Genomic DNA, 20398 nt, shown 5'->3' with positions numbered 1-20398 from the left:
TGGCTTTCGTTTTGTTAAATCAAGATTTCCAAAATGGTCTTTAAAATGTTAAGGCAATAAATTTAGGACGTGAGGGATTTGTTTTTAAGTGAATTCCAGGCTCCACAGTGCCAGTTCCATGGCGAGATGGTTTGACACCCCACGCACACCGGGAAGCCCTCGCGTTTCTTGTTCCAATTCTGAGCCCATCAAATTAGGTTCAAGACGGCTGAGGTGAGGCTGCTGTGTCGCTGAGGGAGGGAGAGGTGTCAGCTTCCCCGCGGGCCCAGCCAGCACGGCCTCGTGGGGCCAAGAGGAGCGGTGATGCCGGCGGCCTGGCGGGTGGGCAGGTGTCTCTCCAGACCCATGGTCCCCAGAGAGCTCCCAGCCTGGCCACTTCCCATTTGCAAGTGGGGAAACTGAGGCCCAGAGAGCTGTGTGTTTCCTGCAGTGGCTCCAGGGCTGAGAATGCAGGGCTCCTGACACCTCGGCCCTGTGGGAAGAACCCCCGGGCCAGGGTGAGGGCAGCCTGGGTGGTGGGAAATCCTGCAATGGGACCCGCAGCTGGAGGACTTTCTGGTTATCAGGTCTGGAGTCCAAGCTGCTGGGCCGCTCTGGGCTTCGGTCCCCACGCCCTGGAAACAGGCACTGGCTGGGGCAGGAGTCCTTGGAATCCAGGCCTGAGCCAGGTGCCAGGCCCGCTGCCCAGCCTGAGGAGGGTGGCTGGGACCAAGCCACCTCTAAGCTCCTGGATTGGTCCCCCATCTAGTGACCCGCACCCTCCACTGGCCACTGGGTGAGCTGCAGCCGGTTAGCCGAGGCCTGAGAGCTCGGGGTGAGGGCAACTGAGATTTCCAGGCTGCCAGGCAGGTTCCTGGGAACTAAGCCACCAAGGCTTGGCCGCTGGGCCCCCACTAGGCCCTGAGAAGCAGGGTCACAGCTCAGGGCCCCCAGGGTGCCAACGCAGGAGCCAGTGGAGCCCTGGGAGCCGTGGCCTGGGAGCTGGCCCTCCAGGCAGGGGCAGCAGGCCCTCAGCCTTCTGGGGATGCTGGCCGGTGCACGCAGGCTTCCTGACTTTCCAGCACGGCCAGATCTCTGGTGTCAGTGGGCAGGAGCTCCCGTCAGTTACTGAAAAGGACTCAGAGGGCTTTACGCCCTCCGTCTGGGGGCTGAGGGCAGCTGACAGCCTGCGACAGTCAGGAATGCGAACCCTAAGGCCTGAGCTGTGCTCCACGCAGAGCCCCAGGCCTGGAACAGGGTGGACCAGGTGAGCCTGAGGATTTGAGGAAGAGAGCCCAGGTTTCTGGACTGAAGGGAGAGGGTAAGACCAGCGTGGCCAGGCTCCCGGGGCAAGAGCGGGCGGGCGGGTGGTGCGGCGGCCTAGGCCGAGCTCTTGAAGCAAAAGCCAAGAAAGCTGGCAGGTGCATTGTGCCTCGTTCGTTCATCCGCAGGGGTGACGGGAAGGGCGTGGCCAGCGCCTGCCCAGCCCCAAGGCCAGTTCCCTCCCCGTGACAGCGGGAGCACCTCGTGTGGCTGAGTCAGAACCACCAGGACACCGGATAAAAATGCACACCTGGAGTGTGAGTGCATGTCTGGGTGTGTGTGTGGATGTGTGTTTATATGTGCATGTGTATTTGTTTGTGTATATATTTGTGCATATGCATGTACATACATGTGTGTATATGTGTGTGTGTATTACCTGTGTTTGTTCGTGTGTGTGCATGTGTATGTTTGTAAGTACACGTGTGTGTGTATACGTGTGTGGGCGTTGTTTTGAGCCCTCAGCACTCACTAGCTCACTTATTTCTCGCAAACACTGGTGAGGCGGACCAAATATCTAGCGTTCTTCCATTTCAAAGACAAGGAAAGGGGGCACAGAGAGGTTAAGACACTAGCCTTGAGTCACCCAGCCAGTTCTGGCAGCAGGGGCCCCGCCTCTCATGGTTCAGGGGTCTGTGGAAGGGCAGGGGAGCTGCGTCTGTCACAGGCCCGGGTGACCTGCCCACCGATTAGAATGTCGCCAGACGGAAGTGCCATGTGGGACAGAGGGGCTCGGACTTGTCTCATGACAGGGGCCGCTTGGGACCCTGTTAAAAATCCAGGTTTCTGGGCCCTGTCTGGGGTGGTGCTGACACACTTGGCCCGGAGTTGGCAATCTGTAATTTTAAGGAGGCCCCAAGTGACTGGTGAGGAGCTAATTTGAGACAGATGATCTCTGGACCCCCTGCGAGACCTGCTGCTGGCCTCACATGGCACAGCGCACAGCGGTCGCTCAGCGAATATTTGCTGAGCTCCCAGCTGCAGAAACCGGCCCCAGCAAGAGCGGCCGGCTCTCCTCAGCCCAGCTAAGGGGTGGCCCTGGCGGCCGTCCAAGGACCAGCCTCCTTCCTCTCTCAGGCACGGGGACCACGGCAGTGGTGTCTGTCGCTGGGTGTCCCCACGTCCCCCGGCTCACAGGCCCAGTCTGGGCGCCGGGCTCCTGCTCCTCCCAGGCCGGCAGCCCCTCCCCGCCAGCTCAGCCGGGATGGCTGACTTCTGATGGCAGATAAGGAGGAGGAGGGTCTCCGAGGAGACCAGCCGGCCAGGCAGGGTGGCTTGGCCTCAGGCTGACTTCTCAGGCCTCCTGATTGGAGCCTTGGGGGCTGGCTGGCTGAAGATGCGTCCTTCCCGCCCTGCACAGGCATTGCATGCCAGGACCAGCCTGAAAGGCCGGGACCCGGTGACAGTGGTGGCAGCAGCTGGCGCAGGGCCCTGGGAACCTCCCTCCGTCCCTCCCTTGGCAGGTACGTTCCAGAGCCCGGGTGGCTCTGCCCCAGAAGGAGCTGTCCCTGTGCGGCATCCCCAGCCCCATGCTGAGGCTCACCTGTTGGACAGGTGAAGCCAGGGGGTGGGGTGCATGGACAGAGGGTAGCGTTCGGGTGGCTAAGGAGGAGAAGCGGTGGTGAAACTGGACCTTGTCCAGGTGGCAGTTGTGACCGGAAGCTGCCGCTCCGCAGGTGGGGGGAGGGGAGGGCTGGTGAGGGCCGGGGGACCACAGCCTCCATGCTTCCGATCCTGACTGAGCCCCCGGCCTGCGAGTAAGTGACCGCCCGCTGAGCCTCTGTTGGTCCGTCTGCAAAATGAGAGCGTTTGAGCTGGGGCCCAGCAGTGTCCACGGGGGGTCAGCAGCTGCAGCTGGCCCTGGGGAGCAGGAGGAGGCCTGGGCGTGGGGGTGGGGGCCTGGCATCCCCTTGCCCCCAAGGCTGTCCTGTCCTCCGTGGACATCAGCGCGGGGGTGGGGGGTGTCTCTGCAGCCCTCCTCACCCGGCCCCCATCCCAACCTCCCAGGCGCCAGAGTCCCCACCACCCTGGGGCCAGCCCCTCTTTCCCTCTGTGTCGGGCCTGAGAGTGTTTTGAATGGGGAAGGGGTGACGGGGACAGAGAGAGAGACGGGGCAGAGGTGGGGGCGCTGAAGGTCCCCCGGGTACCGTGCATTTCTGCACAGACCGAGGGGGTGGGGGGGCGGCCGTGTGGCCCCGGCGAGGCCTTGCACCTCTGACCCTCAGCCGCGAGCCTGGCCCCCCTCCTCCGCCCCCATGGGGACTGTGGCCCCAGGCAGGGTTTTGTTCAGGGGACTCTCAGCTGACGAGGAGGGGCCTGTCCTCACGCCCGATTCACAGAAGGGGCACAAGCAGCCTGAGATCAGGCGGCTGGAACTGGGGTCTCCTCCAAAGGCCCATCACAGGTGTCCCAGCGCCTCGGGACGGCAAGGGGAGCCAGGCTCGGCCCCTCTGCACCCCCCCTACCCCCCAGTGCAGCTGAGGGAGGCGTGGCACAGAGAGGCTCCTGAGCTGGCCCAAGGCCACACAGCACTTGGGCCCGGGACGTCCCCCTCCCACCAAGTCCCCTCGGTGTCTTTGCGCTTTAATTGTTCTCTCCTCACGACCAGCTGTTCCGCTTTACTGGGCCTCTAAAAAAACAAAAATGGATTTAGGGCTCCAGTCGTGGCTCAGTGGAGACAAATCTGACGAGTACCCATGAGGATGAGGGTTTGATCCCTGGCCTCGCTCAGTGGGTTAAGGGTCCTGTGTTGCCGTGAGCTGTAGGTCACAGACGTGGCTTGGATCTGGCGTTGATGAGGCTGTGGTGTAGGCCAGTGGCCACAGCTTCCATTCGACCCCTAGCCTGGCAACTTCCATATGCTGCGGGTGTGACCCTAAAAAGACAAAATCAAATCAAATCACAGATTTGATTTTTTAAGAACACTTTGAGGCTTAGGGAGTTCCCACTGGGGCAGCCCCAGGAGGCAGGTTCCACCCCAGCCCAGCACAATGGATTAAAGGAGCCCGTGTTGGTCGAAACGCTGGCTCTGATCTGATCCCTGGCTCAGCAAGCCCATATGCCCGTGGGGCAGCCAAGGGGAAAAGAAAAGAGAAAAAAAAAGAACAGGTCTAGATTTACCACAACCATCGCAAATCCAGCGCAGAGTCCTAAGCCCCGCCCATCCCGCACATCCTTGGAGCAGAGCCTTGGGCGCTGATTTGATTTTTTTTTTTTTTTTTTTTTTTTGAAATTTGGTTGGGTGTTTTGCAAAACGTCCCTCCGCTAGGCGGTATCTGATTGTGTCTCGTGACAGACAGGGGTGGCGGTTATGATCTAACGCTGATGGGTTTGGTTGTCCAAGTTCTCCCGGCTTTGGCGCCTGGGAGCCCTTCCCGGTGGCCCCGTGTCCCTCTGACACCCCATCACTGGGGGATTTCACTCCCTCCTCCCCTCATGCATTCATTCTCTCACTCATTCGTTCCTTCCCTCCCTCCCTGGTCCATTCATGCACGTCCTTCCTTCTCTGCCACGGGTCGGCCAGCACGTGTGTCCCACCCCAGAGTCTTCCCATTTCTCCGAGGGTCCTGAGTCCTTTCTGGGGCTTGGTCTTAGGAACCAAGATCTGTCCGCCGTGGGCGTGCCCGCTGCTGCCTTTTAAGACCTCTCGGCTGACGGAGCATGGGGTTATATATGCGTGTACAAACCTGTGTATAAATACACACTATGTGCACACTCACGTGTGTGCCTATCCATGTAGATACACCTGGTGGTGCAGTGGGATCTGGCACTGTTGCCGCTGTGGCTCAGTCACTGCTGTGGCGCGGGTTCCATCCCTGGCCGGGGAACTTCTGTATGCGTGGGTGTGACCCGTCACTTGTGACAAATCTACCCATCATAGCAGAAGATGCCCGTGATGGGAGAAAGTGGCTGTGGGTAAATGGGATGCGCTGCATTGTCGTCACAACTTTTCTGTAAATTTAAACTATTTTACATTGAAAGGTTTTTGTTAAAAAAAAAAAAAAACCCCAACAAAACAGCAAAAGAGGAAGAGCTACTTAAAAAAAGTGGAGGAACTAGGAGTTCCTGTTGTTTTTCAGCAGTAACGAACCTGACTAATATCCATGAGGTTGCGGGTTTGATCCCTGGCCTTGCTCAGTGGGTTAAGGATCCAGGGTTGCTGTGAGCTGTGGTGTAGGTCGCAGACATGGCTTGGATTCCACGTTGCTGTGGCTGTGGTGTAGGCTGGCAGCTCTAGCTCCGACTTAACCCCTAGCCTGGGAACCTCCATATGCTGCAGGTGCAGCTCTAAAAAGAAACAAAAGGGGAGGTCGGAGGAAGGGACTAGAGTCTCTGTCTGCATCTGCCTGGGCTCAGACCTGAGCCCAGAGCCTGAGGGCCTGCTGGCTCCGTCCATGTGTCACCCAGAATTTCTCTCCAAGAGTCACGGCCACCCACGCTCCCATCTGAAACCTCGGCTCCATCTCCTACATCGGACTATTGCCACATTTCATGGATAGAACGACGGAGCTTGAGAGAGGTTAAATAACTCACCCAAGCCACCCTGTTAGCAAGAGGCCAATCTGGAATCAGGGTAAAAGCCAATGAGACGTCGGCAGAGCACCCACCCTGAGCCGGCGTCAGGTTAGAGTCTGCATTGTGGCTGGCTCGGATGAAGGCACCAGAAAGAATGGAAGATTCCAAGAGCACCAAGGGGGAGGGGGAGGCAGTGGGAGGGTCGGTGCCCACAGGAGGCAGGGGGCAGAGGAAGATGCAATTCATGCCCCTCTTCTGACCCCTCCCAGAGTGGGAGAAATCTGGGAGGGCTCCCAGAGGAAGTGATGGTCAAGCAGGGTTTGGTAGGATGCGTAAGAGTTTGCCAGGCAGCCCAGGGAGCAAAGGAGGCATTTGGGTCCTGGAGCAGCTTGAGCCACGCCCTCCCGTGAGAAACGGGTGAATGTGTTGTTGTGTGGACTGCTCCTGTCTTCCTGCTGCCTGGCCCAGCGTGTGTGTGGGGGGTGATGATGGGAGACCCGGAGGCAGGGGTGGGGGTGGTCCCGGGCCTCTCCTGGCCCCCCTGGGTCCCTGCCCCTCTGGCAGGGATGTGTGTTTCCCGTGTCGGGAAACCCTGGGGCCTCGCCTGCCTCTCCCTCAGTTCATGATTAGACAGCAACCAGCCCTCCACTTTGAGAGGAGCCCAACCGACCTCCCATGAGCCCGCTCCCCACCCTCCTGGTCCCTGAGTTCATCACCAGGGCCCCCAGCCTGGAGGGCCTTTGTCCTCCTTTGGTCACTGTTGCCCAGGTGTGGCCTGTCACCCCATCCTGTCACTCGGTGCCCTCACGGGCTCGTTCCTCTCTCTTCCTGGTCAGACCGCAGGGGCTGGCTGGGCCGGTCCTTCTTGCCATGGCTGTCACCTCCCTTCCCACCTCCCAGCTGATCTGGCCCTGCTCTCTGCCTCTTTGCTTGTGTTGGCACTTCTGCCTTGCTTGCTCTGACACCCACCTGTCCTTCAAGGCCCTGCGCAAATATCACTACCTCCAAGCAGCCTTCCTTGACTGCCACGCCAGTTAATCTCACCCTTCACCCCACCCAGCAGCCACTCAATCCGAGTCCGAAGTTCTTCTCATGGTGATTCTGGGGGTGCGGGCTCAGGGAGGAAGGCCTCGTGGGCAAAGCCCTCTTCTCATCTCAGCCCATTAAGGACACCCGCTCCTGACACGGCCTCTCCCTGTCCGTGTTGGCCGTGATCCCCTGGCTGAAGCTCCCCTGTGAAATTACCCTCCCCTCCTCTTCCCTGCAGTCCTCCTGCGGCACCCCTGGGGCAGGGGGTGTGGGAGCCCCTCCAGGAGGGCAGGGTAACTACAAAACCTACTGGGAATTCCGCGGCGGCGGGTTCATCTCTTCCTCCTTCACTGAGTTATGAGCCTTCTGCTTCAATCACTGTGAACTTGGGGCTATTTTATATCTGAGGTTACAATCCAATAAGGCTTTATTTTATTGCTCAGATTTTCTGCGATTTGGCCATCGGGAGCTCTTCAGTCAGCCCCTGTGTCCCTTTGACAAGTCTCATCATTGTGTGTGTGAGTCAATCAGTTTATTAGCTCTCCATCTATCTATCTATCCATCCATCCATCCATCCACCCATCCATCCAGCCAGCCAGCCTTCCATCCATCCCACTTTTTACTTCCTGACCCTGCAAGGTGCTCCAGGCTCATCGTGTGCATTTCCTGCCAGAGAATGCGTCTCGCATGCCCAGGCCTGGCTTGCAGCCCCTCCTCAGGCAGCCCCCTGACCATCTCCAGGCATCCCTGGGGCTGTGTGGTGGCCTGACCTCTCTGCTGTCCCCATGTCACAGTTGCTCCCTCTGTTTCCTTGCTGTCTGTACCTCTAGGCCGAGTGCTCCATCGGGCAGGGCCATCTGATTCACCCAGGTCCCCAGGGTCCGGCACTGGGCCCGGCGCAGGGTGGGGCTGGCAAGGCTGTGGCTGGGCAGTGCTGCCAACAGCCAGGTCCCGTCCCCATCGGCTGTAGTCATCGCTCTCCTTTGCAGGCTCCCCTGCCAGGTGGGTGCTGGGTCTGGGCAGACAACCCAGGATAGAGTGGCAAAGTGCTCACGGGTTCAGGCCTGGGCAGAATCTGCTCTTGGCCACCTCAGCTCACACTGTACGGGGTGAGTGTGCTGCGGGCAGGACTGGCCTGTGAGGAGCCAGGACCACAAAGCTGCCCTTTGTGAGGGCAGGAGGGCTTTGAGGGGAGGCACCTGCAGGCCATGCCCACCTGCGCAGTGACGGGAGACACCGGGCTCACACCTGGGCTGGTACCAAGTGGGTGGGTCCCCAGCCATGCCCCCCATGACGTGGCCTGTGAAACTACAGCTAGGTGGCCAGGCCCGTGAAGGGCACAGGTGTGGAGTCCACCTGCTGTGGGCTGCTGCTCTGAGTCTACAATGGCCCCATGGGTGTGACCTGAGAGGGTCCCTACCCCCAGCTGCCACCCCAAGAGCCAGGAAGAAAAGGCGGATGACCAGAAATGGGGCAGGAGGAGAGGGGTCAGCGCCTGGTACGGCTCTGCCCGGTTCGAGGCGGTAACCCGGGGGCTGCCCCTTCTGCGTGTCTGGGGCAGGCGGGGTCTGGGAACATGGGTTCAGGTTGAGACGGCTGTTTGTTAGTCACTTAACAAACACTTGCAGACTGCTTGCCGGTGCCCTCGAGGGTCCTTGAGGGTTAACCTGGGGCAGCCTGGGCGGAGACCGCAGTTGCAGTGCAGACGCGCTCAGGGCCTTGGGGATGGAGAAGGGCAGTCTTGACTGCGTTAGCAAGGCCTCACAAGGAGACAATGCGGGGACTTTCAGGGGACAGACAAGAGTTGAGGTCACAGCCTGGAGGAGAGGGTGCCCAGGAAGAGGACATGCTGACGTAGGGTGTGGGGGGCACAGTGGGGTCAGGGAGCCCCGGGGCGCCAACCATCAGGGAATGGGATCGCCAGGTGTGACAGGTGCGGGGAAGTGGTGCCGTATTACTGAGGTTCTGGGGAAGGAGGCGTGGGGGGCAGGCAATGGGGGGAAGCGATCCAGCACCCCGCCGAGCGGAAGGCCCAGTCGGGGTGGGGCGATGCTCACACCTGAGGGCGGGTGTAGACAGAGCCGTGTGGCCGATGGGCCGGTGGGGGGTGGGGTCGGCTGGGCCGAAGAGGGGCCGCTGAGGGGCCAGTGAGAGGCATCGCATTTAGCATCATGGAAGGTGCTGGTGGCCGGCTGAGGGCAGTTTCTGTAAGTGGGGAGTGCGAAGGCCGGGGCAGAAGCCTCTGGAGGTTTCCTGGGAAGGGAGCAGAGATGGCAAGTAGCCAAATAAAGGAGGTGGGGCTGCACCCCCTGAGCCAGCATCACCCACGCGCCATCCTGGCACAGCTGAGAGCGACGCGGGGAAGGGGTTCCTGCAGAGATTCCCCCGGGCCCTCCTTCCCCGCCCTCCTGCAGTGACCTGGGCCCCTTTCCAGGGAGCGGAGTCTTGGCTGGGAGCACTCTGGCTCCCCCGAGGCCTTTGGGAGGTGTGTGCGGGGGCCAGGTTAATGTTTGCAGAGCCAAGTTCAAGACCGACCTCGAGAGACTTGGTCAGAGAATGTCCAGAATTCCAGCAGTGTTTCCACGCCCTGCTTCAGGAATGCTGGTGCTGTGGGGAGCGAGGGCCTGTGGGGCTGGAGTGTCCTGGGGTCCCATGAGTAAGCTGGGTGACTTCCCCAGGCTTCCAGGGAAGACAGCAGCCATGAAGCCCACGGCTAGACCTCCTAGTCCCCTTTCCTCTGGGATCCCTGGGGGACCGGGGCAGCCTGTCCTGTGATGGGAGGAACCTCTCAGACAGGGACACTGCCAGCTACATGGCCACTCAGAAACTTGTCCCCCCACCTTTTTTTTTTTTGGCTGCAACGCTGCATATGGAAGTTCCCAGGCTAGGGGCTGAGTTGGAGCTATAGCCCCTGGCCTATACCACAGCTCACAACACCACCGGATCCTTAACCCACTGAGCAAGGTCAGGGATCGAACCTGTGTCCTTCTGGGTACTAGTCAGGTTCATTACCACTGAGCCACCGTGGGAACTCCATTGTGCCTCATTTTGAAGGAGGGGCCTGCTTGGAACTGGCGGGTACTGTGGGGCCCCACTGAGGATGTGACGAGGAGGCGTACCGGCCCGGGCCTTGCTCCCACGTAGGCTGTGAGCCTCTATCCTTTCCCACCAGCTTTCTCGGAGGGCCCAAGTGCGATTGGGTGTGTTGACAAGGGAACGCCCGTTTCTGAGGGCGGAGGAGTCTGGCCAGCTTGCAGAGTCAGCAATTCCTGGGCCGAGGGTGACACCTGCCTGGCCAGAGCCGGACAGGCCAGGGCCGTGGCTGGTGGGGGTGGGGTCTTTGGTCCACGGGAACTGCTGACTGCTTCCTACAGACCTTCAACCCAGCCCGGGGGGGGAGGGGGCATCCGTCAACTGGAAAGCCTGTTTGGTCCCGATAGCCTTGTTTTGCAAAGAGCAATTCCTGAAATCCCAGGGAGCCGAAAGCTCTGCCCATCTTTGATCTGGGCTGGTCGCAGCTGCTGAGGCCAGAAACAACAAACGGCCCTCCTGAGCGCGGGCACTGTCCTAGCCCTCCTGGCGTGGCCAGCAGCTGCCAGTGGATGCCAGCCTCCCAGGCTGCCCCTGTCCTCAGAGCTGGGTATGCAAAGGAATCAGCAGGAAGGGCGTCTCAGGCCGGTTGCTCCTTGGCCCCCGGGAGCGGCTCAGGAATGCAGGGCCAATCTCAGAAAGAAAGGTGTGTCTGTCTGAGATTGCTTTAGCCCGTCACATCTGCTTCTTACAGATGTGGAACCAGAGGCTGGGAATGGTGACAGGTGTGCCTGGTGTGGACCCTGTGAACACTGGGTCACTCCTTCCTGTGACCTTGGGAGGGGCTTTCTCCTCCCAAGTCTCTGTTCCCGTGTTTTTAAGCCTAAAGGACCTGAGACGTTGCAACCTGGCTGCCCAATCACTTGTCCCCCAGCCCCCTTTTTGGCCACACCCATGGCATGCAGAAATTCCTAGGCCAGGGACTGAACCTGCCCCACAGCAGGGACAAGGCCAGGTCCTTAACCCTGCTGAGCCACAGGAAACTCCCTTTCACCTGTCTTTATTGGGAGTGCTTTAAGAGTTGGTTCTCGGTAATCCTTGGCAATTGAACTCTGCATGTGCAGTTACAGTCCTGCCCAGTGGGAGGAGGGAGGGGGGCCTGGCTTCCCGTATCCTGAGCCAGCATCAGGCACAGACTGTCTTCAGCCTCTGCTCCCTGCTGCCCTCTAGGCTGCCGGTGCCTAAGCCGCTCCCCCCACTCCCTGCTTGGATGGTGTGCTACTGGTGAAGCTATGCATCCCACTTCCAGGGTGGTGGGACGCCTTTGTGCTGACTCCTTCCTGCACTGGGGAGAGATCCTGAGAGGCTTTTCCTAGAATTTCCACCCCGCCCCATTCCCCAGAGCAGGGCCCATGCCCAGGGCCAAATCCCGCCCCTGTTTTGTAAATAAGGTTTTACCACTCATTTATCACCCAAGCCTGTTTCAGGCTGTATGTCGCAGCAGGGTCCTGGCGGAGGCTCTCAGGACGGCCCAAAAATCCAAACCTATTTGCAGCCTGTCGCTTTACGGAAAGCAGCGGCTGCCTTGCTCTGGAAACAGCTGGACAGTTGGCTTCTCCTGCCCAGGGCGGCTGGAGTGACCTGGAGGGGAGAAGTCCTGTCCCCCCACCCCTTCCCCAGCCTCTGCATTCCTGGGATTCGTGGCCTGTTGTTGTAGATGAACCCTCAGGGCGAGCGTGTGACGGCCTCCTGCCTCTGCAGCCCGAGGGAGGAGGAGGCTGCGGGAGGCCCAGCCAGCTGCATTCCTAGCGCAGGCCAGGCTTAGGTGCTCCGCGCCCTGGCCCTGTTCCCGGGAAGACCTTGACACCCTCTCTTGGCCTAATTCCCTTTCCTCCGAGACGCTGCCTAGGAGCCTCCGCCTCCAGGAAGACTTCCTCAGTTTCGCGCTCTTTGCCTGCCTCTCCAGGTTTTCCTCCGTGGCTGCTGCTCCATCCCAGTCTGCTCCCAAATCTGTAACTCCCACTGCTCTGAGCCCCTTGGGCGTGAGGACCTGAAGGCAGAAGTGGGGTGGGGGTGCCCAGATGGCTGGCTGCAGCGGTGGCTCTGAGCCCCAAAGCGAGGAGAAATTTCAAGCAGGGGGTTGGGGGGGTGTCCAGCTGGAGGCCGGGCCACGCTCCAGGGAGGATGTCCAGGGGATCCCAGCTGGGCCTGGGAGCTGGGCCAGGTCGCCTTTCCTGCCTGAGACTGTGCTGACACAGCGCCTCCGAGTCCCGGAGGATCGGAAGGGCTCTAAGGTGACAGGACAAATGAGAAACTGCCTTTTGTCTGTGTAGGACCACAGAGTTGCCATTTGCCCCCGTGAGCTAAAAAATAAAAAATAAGCAGAGGGCAGGGAGTTCCCATTGTGGCTGAGTGGGTTACAAACCTGACTAGGATCCATGAGGATCCATGAGGGTTCGATTCCTGGCCTCACTCAGCGGGTTAAGGATACGGCCATGAGCTGTGGTGTAAGTCGCAGAGGTGGCTTGGACCCCGCGTTGCTGTGGCTGTGGTGTGGGTGGGCGGCTGCAGCTCCGATTGGACCCCTAGCCTGGAACCTCCAAATGCTGCAAGTGAGGCCCTAAAAAGCAAATTTAAAAAAAAAAAAAAAAAAGCAGAGGGCAGAAGGCAAGGCACCCTCAGCCCCTGTCCCCCAGCTCTGGATTGCAGCCTGGGGCCAGGGTCTGTGGTCCAGAGGTCAGCTGGGAGCTGGCCTGGGGGCTCAGCGGGAAACTCCACCTGCAATGGCAGAGCACAGCTGGGCCGAAGGTGGGAGGGGGCCTCCTAAGACCCTCGGAGATGGTTAAGCAGCAGCTGGGCTGCTGGTGGGAAGGCGGGGCACGGACTATCCTCTAGCTTTGCTCACACCAGAGGGTCAGGGGTCCGCCTTGGCCCCGGGAGGCCCTGGCATCTGCCTGGCATCACCTGGGGAAGACCCCCTCCCCAAAGGCCCCTCACTATTCTGTCCAGTGGGAAGGAGGAGATGCACTGGGAGGTGCAGTCCCTGGATCTGAAAAGTGGTCATTGGATTTGACCTCAGCCCTGCGGGGATCAGAGCTGCGGAGCTGGGAGGGGGCTTGGAGACCTCTGTGCCCAAGGCCACCATTTCAAGGGGGGGATTGAGGCCCAGGGAGGGACCGTCCCCTCAGAGGCACCCAAAGGCGGGGCTGGGGTTTATTTTATGTATTGTATTGTATTTTTAGGGCCGCACCTGGGAAGTTCCCAGGCTAGGGGTCACATTGGAGCTGTTGCTTTCGGCCTACACCACAGCCACAGCAACATGGGATCCAAGCTGCATCTGCGACCTACACCACAGCTCATGGCAATGCCGGATCCTTAACCCACTGAGTGAGGTCAGGGATCGAACCCGTGTCCTCATGGACACCAGTCGGGTTCGTAACCACCGAGCCGGAGCAGGAACTCCTAGGCTGGGGTTTAAGCCAGACTCTTGCAAGCAGGGCTGTGTGGGGCTGCCCGGTCCCCCAGCCTCCAGGAGGGACCCCTGCTGGGAAAGCCCCAGACCCGAGGTCTCCTGTTCTTCCTCTGGAAGGCTAATTGGGTGCCCTCTCAGAGTGGGGGTACGCTCTGAAGTTGGGGTGCTCGGTGCAGAGTTGAAGAATGCTGGGCACAGTGGGGGAGGCTCTTGGAAACCCCCCTGGCCTTGGGCCAAGAACACAGCTGCAGAGAAAAACAGGATACGGGGTCTTGGGCCTCAGCAGGGACAATGGCCAGGAAAGGAAACGTATCCGGACCCTTTTATGGATGTGGAGCCTGGCTGGGGCCTCTTTTCGCGTTATTTCCAGGGAGTTCCCGTCGTGGCGCAGAGGAAAAAAATCCGACTAGGAGCCATGAGGATGCGGGTTCGATCCCTGGCCTTGCTCAGTGGGTTAAGGATCTGGTGTTGCCGCAAGCTGCGGTGTAGGTTGTAGACACAGCTCGGATCCCGTGTTGCTGTGGCTGTGGTGTAGGCCGGCAGTGACAGCTCCGATTAGACCCCTAACCTGGGAACCTCCCTATGCCGTGGGTGCAACCCTAAAAAGCCAAAAAAAAAAAAAAAACCCATACTCTTTCCAGAAAAACAAAGGGAGAAGAAGCACGTAGAAGGTTCTGAGCAGTGTGGAGATCCAGGGAGCTGGCTGGAGACCTGGGGCCCAGGGCACACTGTGGGTGGAGAGGGAAGCCCTGTCTTTCTCCCCAGTGGCAGCAGGGTGCCCGGGCCAGGGGACAGCGGAAGTGCTGGCCTTGCCAACACATTGCCCCTTCTCCGCTTTCTGGGAGCGCCATCCCCAGCTCTTGGCAGAGGCCTCAGGGGCAAGTTGGGCACTGGACTCGGCTTCCCAGTACAGTTAGTTGTGCCGTGTGGTCTGTGGGAGAATTCCTGCATCCAGTTTAATCCCTGTGATGGCCAGAGCAAGACCCCAGAATAGCCCCCCACCCACTGAGGACTTTCCGAGGTCCATGACCGGCCCAGCAGTGCTGGTCTTCAGGGCGGTGTCGTGGACAGGATGCTGCTGGCCTGCCGGGCTCCGACCCTGACAGAGTGGCCTGTGTTGGAGATGATGGGTCCGGGGCTTTGCCTTCTGAACAAGATGGGGCGTCAAAAGGCAGTGGCGGGGGGCGGGGAGGGTGGATGAGGGCCATCTGAGGGGCTTCCACAGGGTGTATGATGGGGTGCAGGGCAAAGGGGGGCGTGGATGGGGGGCAGGAGGGTGGTCCCAGCAGCGGCAGGTGCAAGGAAACCCCAGCTTCCCGAGTGCTATGGCCAGCAGTGGGGACCTTGCCAGAGTTGGGGGAAGGACCCAGGGGGAGGTGGGGGGAGCTGGACAGAGGACCCTCCCACTGGGCTGGACCAGAGTGGAGGGGCCGGGGAGGTGGAGAGGCGCGTGTCGTGAGAAAGAGGGTGGGCGAGGACCCGTCTGGACTGGACCTGAGTGATGGGCGGAGGACGTGGACCTGGAAGGATGGCAGGTCGCTGAGGCCGTGGTGGGGGATGGGTAGCCTGGGGGGAGGGCACCGTGGGCAGGCAGGCGGGCACCCAGGATGGTACTCCCGGGCGTCCAATGCTCTGGGAGGGAGGATGGAGGGTGGCCCCCATAGGTGTCTCCGCCAGGACCTCTGAAGTCACCCTGGTTTGGAGAAGGGGTCCGATGCAGTTCATGTAAGGATCTCAAGACGGGACGGTGCTGGCTTATCCACGGGCCCTAAGTGCAATGTGTCCTTATAAAGGAGAGAAGAGGAGACACGCAGAGAGGGGACTGCGTGACAACAGAGGCGGGGGTCCAGGCGATGCGTCCCCAAGCCCAGGAACACCTGTGCCTCAGGGCGTCTGGCCCCGTGTCACCCGGATTTAGGCTCTGGCCTCCAGACCGAGAGAGAATAAACCTGCTGTTTGGAATCGCCCAGCCTGCGGTATCTGTCCGGGCGGCACCACGACACAGGGACCAGTGCAGCTCCCCTGCAGGAGAGACTGCTGGGGTCACTCCACAGAGGGGCGGCCCAGACAGAGCGGGGGCGGCCACACCCCGGTGGGAAAGCAGAGCTGCTGGCAGGAGCAGCTGCCTCTCTGCTCTGGGGCCGCCTGGGTCCCTGGACCCATGGGGTGGGGAGAAATCCTGCCGTTACTCAGCAGGATTTGGCCACCGGGAGCCTCAGATTCCTGCCCCGTCGTCACCGAGCAAGTTGGTGTGCAAGGGAAGACCTGGCCAGCTGGGGTGTGGGGAGCTGGTTCTGGTTCTGCCCGCGAGCTGCTGGGCCCCCTTGATGTGTGGGCGAGTGGCTAGTGCCGCCTGGTGAGGGGCTTGGTCCCATCGCTGGCCCTCGATGGGGACCTTGCTTGTGTGAGGTGACCACGGCCCTCCAGCCGCCTGGGCTCCGGCCCACTGGGAGGGGAGGGGAGTTTGTGTCTGGGGGGGCAGCTGTGCGTAATGCAGGGGGCTGATCAGAGAAAGGCAGGGCGTCACCCAGAAATAGCTCGGCCGAGAGGGGTGCTCAGCCTGGGGACAAGGGTCTGGAGAGGTGTTTGGTTGTCACAGCCGTGGTTGGCATCCAGTTGGCAGAGGCAGTGCACATGGCAGCCCCCCTATAAGAGATTGCCTGGAATGTCAGCAGTGCCACAGTTAGAAGCCAGGGCCCAGGAGATTTAGCGATTGTCTGGCCTGGTTCTGGGCTCATCTTCTGCTTGTCACTGGCCTGGGGCAGACCACAGCCTCTCCCGAGCCTCAGTTTCCCTGTCTGTAATACAAACAGGCGTATTACCACTTAACTCGGCAATGGCTCCCGGTCATTCAGCCGGGCCATGTGTGACAGCCCAGCCTATCGCAAGCACGGGACAGCAAGGTGGCCTCCCGGTCTTCATTCACGGGTCTGGGCTGGGGCCAGGGGCCAGATCCCGAGCCCTGCCTTGGTGAGGGCCTGAGCGCAGGTGGCACCCACCCCGGTTCAGTTCCTGCTTCTTGTTCCAGAAACAGGAGCCTCAGTTCTGGCTCCGCAAGCGGGGCGGAGATTCCTGCTCTCCAGCCCACGTGGGTTCTGGAGCCAGCGGGAAGGCAGAGCGGGAAGGAGCACCGGTGGGCAGCCCCCGTCTGTCCCTGTGTGTGTCTCCGTTGAAACGGGCTGGAGCAGCGGGAGGGAGCGGCCCACAGGTCTGTGCATGCGTGTGTGTGTGTGTGTGTGTGTGTGTGTGTGTGTGTGTGTGTACAGTAAGTGGAAGAGGAAGAGAGAGCCGAGCTGAGGTTGGCAAGGCAGCTCCTGGGCTTCCCCAATCCCAGAGGCTGGGGCGGGAGCCTGGGTGGCCCGGCCTCCACCTCCGAGTCTGGGTGCCCGGCCGTGGGCAGGCGGGACGGGGCCTGGAGCGGGCCCAGGACGGAGCTAATGATCAACCAGCCCTCAGAGGCGGTGCAGCAGCGTGGGGCCTGCCTCCCGCCAGCGGCCTGGGCGCAGGGAGGAAGTGGGGCAGGAAGCAGGGGCGGGGGCGGCTGCGGTGCCGTCAGCGGGCTGTGGGCGGCCGCTGCCCCTGGCCGGCGGAGACCAGGGTCAGAAACAGCCACCTGGTGCCCGGGGTCCTGCAGCTGGTGGCCCGGGGGCGGCCTGAGGAGCTGAGCACAGGTATGGGGCACTGGACGGGCGGGCGAGGGCTGCGAGCAGGCTTGTCTGCTGAGCTGGGTCTTGGCAAGGTTGGATCAGAGTCGTCTGTCGCCTTTCAGTTTCTTGGGGACTTCTCTGGCCTTTTGGGATCGGAGAGAGCAGAACTGGAGTCTGGGAGGCCTGAAGGCTGAAGGCACGGGTCAGGGGACCGGCTGGAGCTCCGGGAGCTGGCCTGTGACGGGACTGATGGCACTGCCGCTCCCCTGGTCTCCCTTGACCCCACCTTCAGGAGGGCTCCCAGCCAGGGTGTCCCGAGGGTCTGGTCAGGATGCGGGGATGTCGCCAGCAAGCAGGATTCCAGATCCAGGGGGCCTCAAGTGGGCCCCCACCCCGGGCTGTCACCCCCTCAGGCAGACACCATGAGTGTCCAGCCCAGGGTGTCGCTATAGCTGTGACCCGGCCACTCTGAGGTCACCACCCAGGGGCCGCCTCTCCATCAACAAATGGAACGAGCGACTTGGCCAGGGGCCCCAACCCGAAATTTCTAGGGGAGACCCAGACCCAGGCCTTTTAGCACCAGGTCCTGGCCTGGGCGTGTGGTCCCAGAAGAGCACGGACCCCGTCCCCCGCCTGCAGTGACCCCTCCTCGATCCCCAAGCCCCATCTGAGGGGGTTTCCGAAAGATGACAGATGGCAAAGTGACGCTGGGGGAGCTGGTGTTGCGGTCGCTTGGGGTGTGATCCCCAACCCTGGAGGGCATGTGGGTTGCAGCTGAACTGGCAGATGGAGGCAGGGTGGGGGCCTGGGTGGGGTGTGCCAGGCTTAAGGGTGCGTGTCGTGGGCGGAACTCGGACCCACCTGGGCCCCAATCCCACCAGGGCCCCCAGCTGGGCGGAGTCAGCGCAGCTGCTCACTGAGGCTTGACGGCCCTTCTGTGAAATGGGCTCAGTCACACGGGCTCAGGGCTCCGTGTGGACATAGCCCTGCTGGGCAGAGTCACCCACGTCTGCTGCCTGAGGGCCCTTCGTCCCCTCGCAAAACAACCACCTCACAGCAGAGAACATCAAGGCGTGGGGACCCCGGGGTCCCCCACAGTCCGGGGCTGCCCTGACAACCCTGGAGTGGGCGGGGCTGCCCCCAGGGGCTCCTGGGGAAGGTCCTTGGGCTCCTGGCGGCTGCGGGTATCCCGGGGTTGTGTGTCTCATCCCTCCTCCAGGCCAGCAGGCCCCCAGCCCCGGTCATCCACAAAGACCCTATTTCCAAATTAGGTCACTTCTGAGGTTCCTGGTGGACAGGAATCTGAGGGTAACCTGGCACGTGTCACCTCAGGACAGTGGGCCACCACGACCCTCAAGACGTGCTGCTTGGCCAGGTGGCCGAGGTCTGCATTCAGGACGGCTCCAGAGACAGCTCTGGCCAGACCGCCCCCACCCCTCCTCCCTCCCCAGCCATCATTTATTAAACGCCGCTGTAAGCCGGAGCCCGCCCTCCCCCCCCCCACCTCCTGGAGGGGTGTCTTCACTCTCCTTCCCCGGGGGGTAACCCGGGGCCTGGGAGGCCTTCCGCCCACTGCCCTCTGGTCTCCGTGTTCTGGTGTGAACGCCTGTGCCCTGGGGCTGGGTGCTGGCTGGGCTCCGGGCCTGTGGCTGATCCACGAGGCAGCGCTTCGGTGAGCAGAGCAGAGGAAAAAGGCCGGAGAGGAGCAGCGTCTCTGGGTCTCCGCCGGGCTGCCCCCGGGCACTCGGACACCCGCTGGCCTGCCGTCTGGGCGCCGATCTGCAGCCAGGATGGGGAGCCTGCAGGCTGCCCCACTGAGCAAGACCATTTCAGGACCCAGCAGAGAGGGACACTCTGGAGGACACAGAGCCCCCTGCGTCCTGCAGGCTAGCTGTGACTAGAAACCCCAGGGTTTACTGCTGTCACCGGCAGCCCTGCCTGGTGAGCAAGCCCCTTGCTGAGCAGGTGGGAAGTCCCCTGAGGCCTGAAGCCTTCCCTTTTCTCAGGAAACTGTCTCCGAGCTGCTGCGGGCAGGCCCGTGGGCCTGGGACGCATGTGCCAAGGGGCCAGTCCTGACTCAGAGGCCGGGGGGCGGGGGAGGCAGCCGCTCTGGCTGCAGCGAGGGGAGGGTGAGGCCTGGGATGGGGGCCAGAGACCCCACAAACGGGACCCGGGCCGGACCATGGATGCAAGCATACTGATGTGCCTCGGAAGAGCGGCACTAGGGGATAGTGGCCTGGCCTCGAGGCCCGTGCTTCCTGGTCCCAGCGCCCATCCTGGCCAGGCCCCGGTGCCCTGATGACAGGTGCAGGGAGCGCTGCTTCCAGAATAAGGAGGGGAAGGAAAGAGACCCCGGTGTGGCTGGGGGCTGGGAGGGCTGGACAGATGGAGCTGCATCCTGAGACGTGCCAGGGGGTCTTGGAGCGTGACAAGGGCGGGGACAGCCCCTGGGGACGAGGGAACAGGAAGTACGAGGCCCCGGGGCTTGAAACAACCCTGGACATTTAACCCGCCGGTCCTCACTGCTCCTCCCTCTGCAAAACGAGCCTTCTCCAGCCTGCTCCCTCCTCCCTGGGGCGGGGGTTGCCTAGAAGGGCGCCAGGGGCCCCGGGGGGCCTTGGGGTCAGGGGCTTCCATGCCCCACCCACCCCCAGGACCTGGCCCTCGCCCTCAGGGGTGGTTGGGGGACGGGGAGCGGGTCACACCTGAGCAGTGGGCATGGATGGGGCTCCCCGAGGCCACTTCACCGCTTCGGGCTGCCGCCTCCACAAGCCTTGCGGGCCCCTGGCTGCACAGGCCGTGTCGGTGCCCGGGGAGGAGCAGACAGGCCGCGTCAGCCCGTTTTCTCCGTGTCACGGGGCTGATAGGGATGGAGGCCGGCAAAGGGGGACCGGGTGGTTCCTGCCAGAAACCTGGCCTTTCTGACTTTGGCGTTAAATCCATCACACAAGGAACGCTGGTTCCGGAGAAAACGGGCCCAAGCGAGCTTGGGACGCAGGCCTTCACCACCCCTGCCCGGGGTCTCTCACGTTCGGATGGGAGGAATGGAGGGTCCGAGGGGCAGGGGCCCTGGCGAAGCCCCTGTGGACCGAGGGTCCCAAGGTTGCCGGGAGGTGAGTCAGCTCCCTGAGCACTGTCTGAGCTGGTACCACACGCGTGACCTCTGGGGCCACCCGCCGGGCTCATGCGCAGAGGCTTTGGGGATGAAAGGGTGGAGTGAGTGGCTGGGCTGGGAGCATCAGGTGCAGGGCTCGGACCTCTGAGCACGGGGAGCCGGGTGGGTCACAGGCCAAGCCCCCAGCCCCGTGCCGAGCGCCCGCCCAGCAACACAGGAGGAGCGATGGGGGGCAGAAAGGGAGGGCTGGGCCTCCTCCCCCACGATGGAGAGGTTCGGAGTCTGGGGTCT

The 20398-nt window shown here is 61.7% G+C and overlaps 1 protein-coding gene across 1 annotated transcript in view; it reads left to right on the top strand.

Annotated features, from left to right (window-relative positions):
- SH3TC1 (SH3 domain and tetratricopeptide repeats 1) overlaps positions 16628 to 20398 on the top strand; it is a 38171-nt gene continuing 34400 nt past the window's right edge. Inside the window, exon 1 of the mRNA XM_021100954.1 lies at positions 16628 to 17016. The gene's annotated coding sequence lies outside the window, so the exon portion shown is untranslated. The remainder of the gene's footprint in view (positions 17017 to 20398) is intronic.

The sequence above is a fragment of the Sus scrofa genome, chromosome 8 (genome assembly GCF_000003025.6).
Source record: "Sus scrofa isolate TJ Tabasco breed Duroc chromosome 8, Sscrofa11.1, whole genome shotgun sequence".
In the NCBI taxonomy this organism is placed as follows: domain Eukaryota; kingdom Metazoa; phylum Chordata; class Mammalia; order Artiodactyla; family Suidae; genus Sus; species Sus scrofa.
Note: the sequence above shows the minus strand (reverse complement) of the source record. Positions and strands in the feature narration are given on the sequence as shown.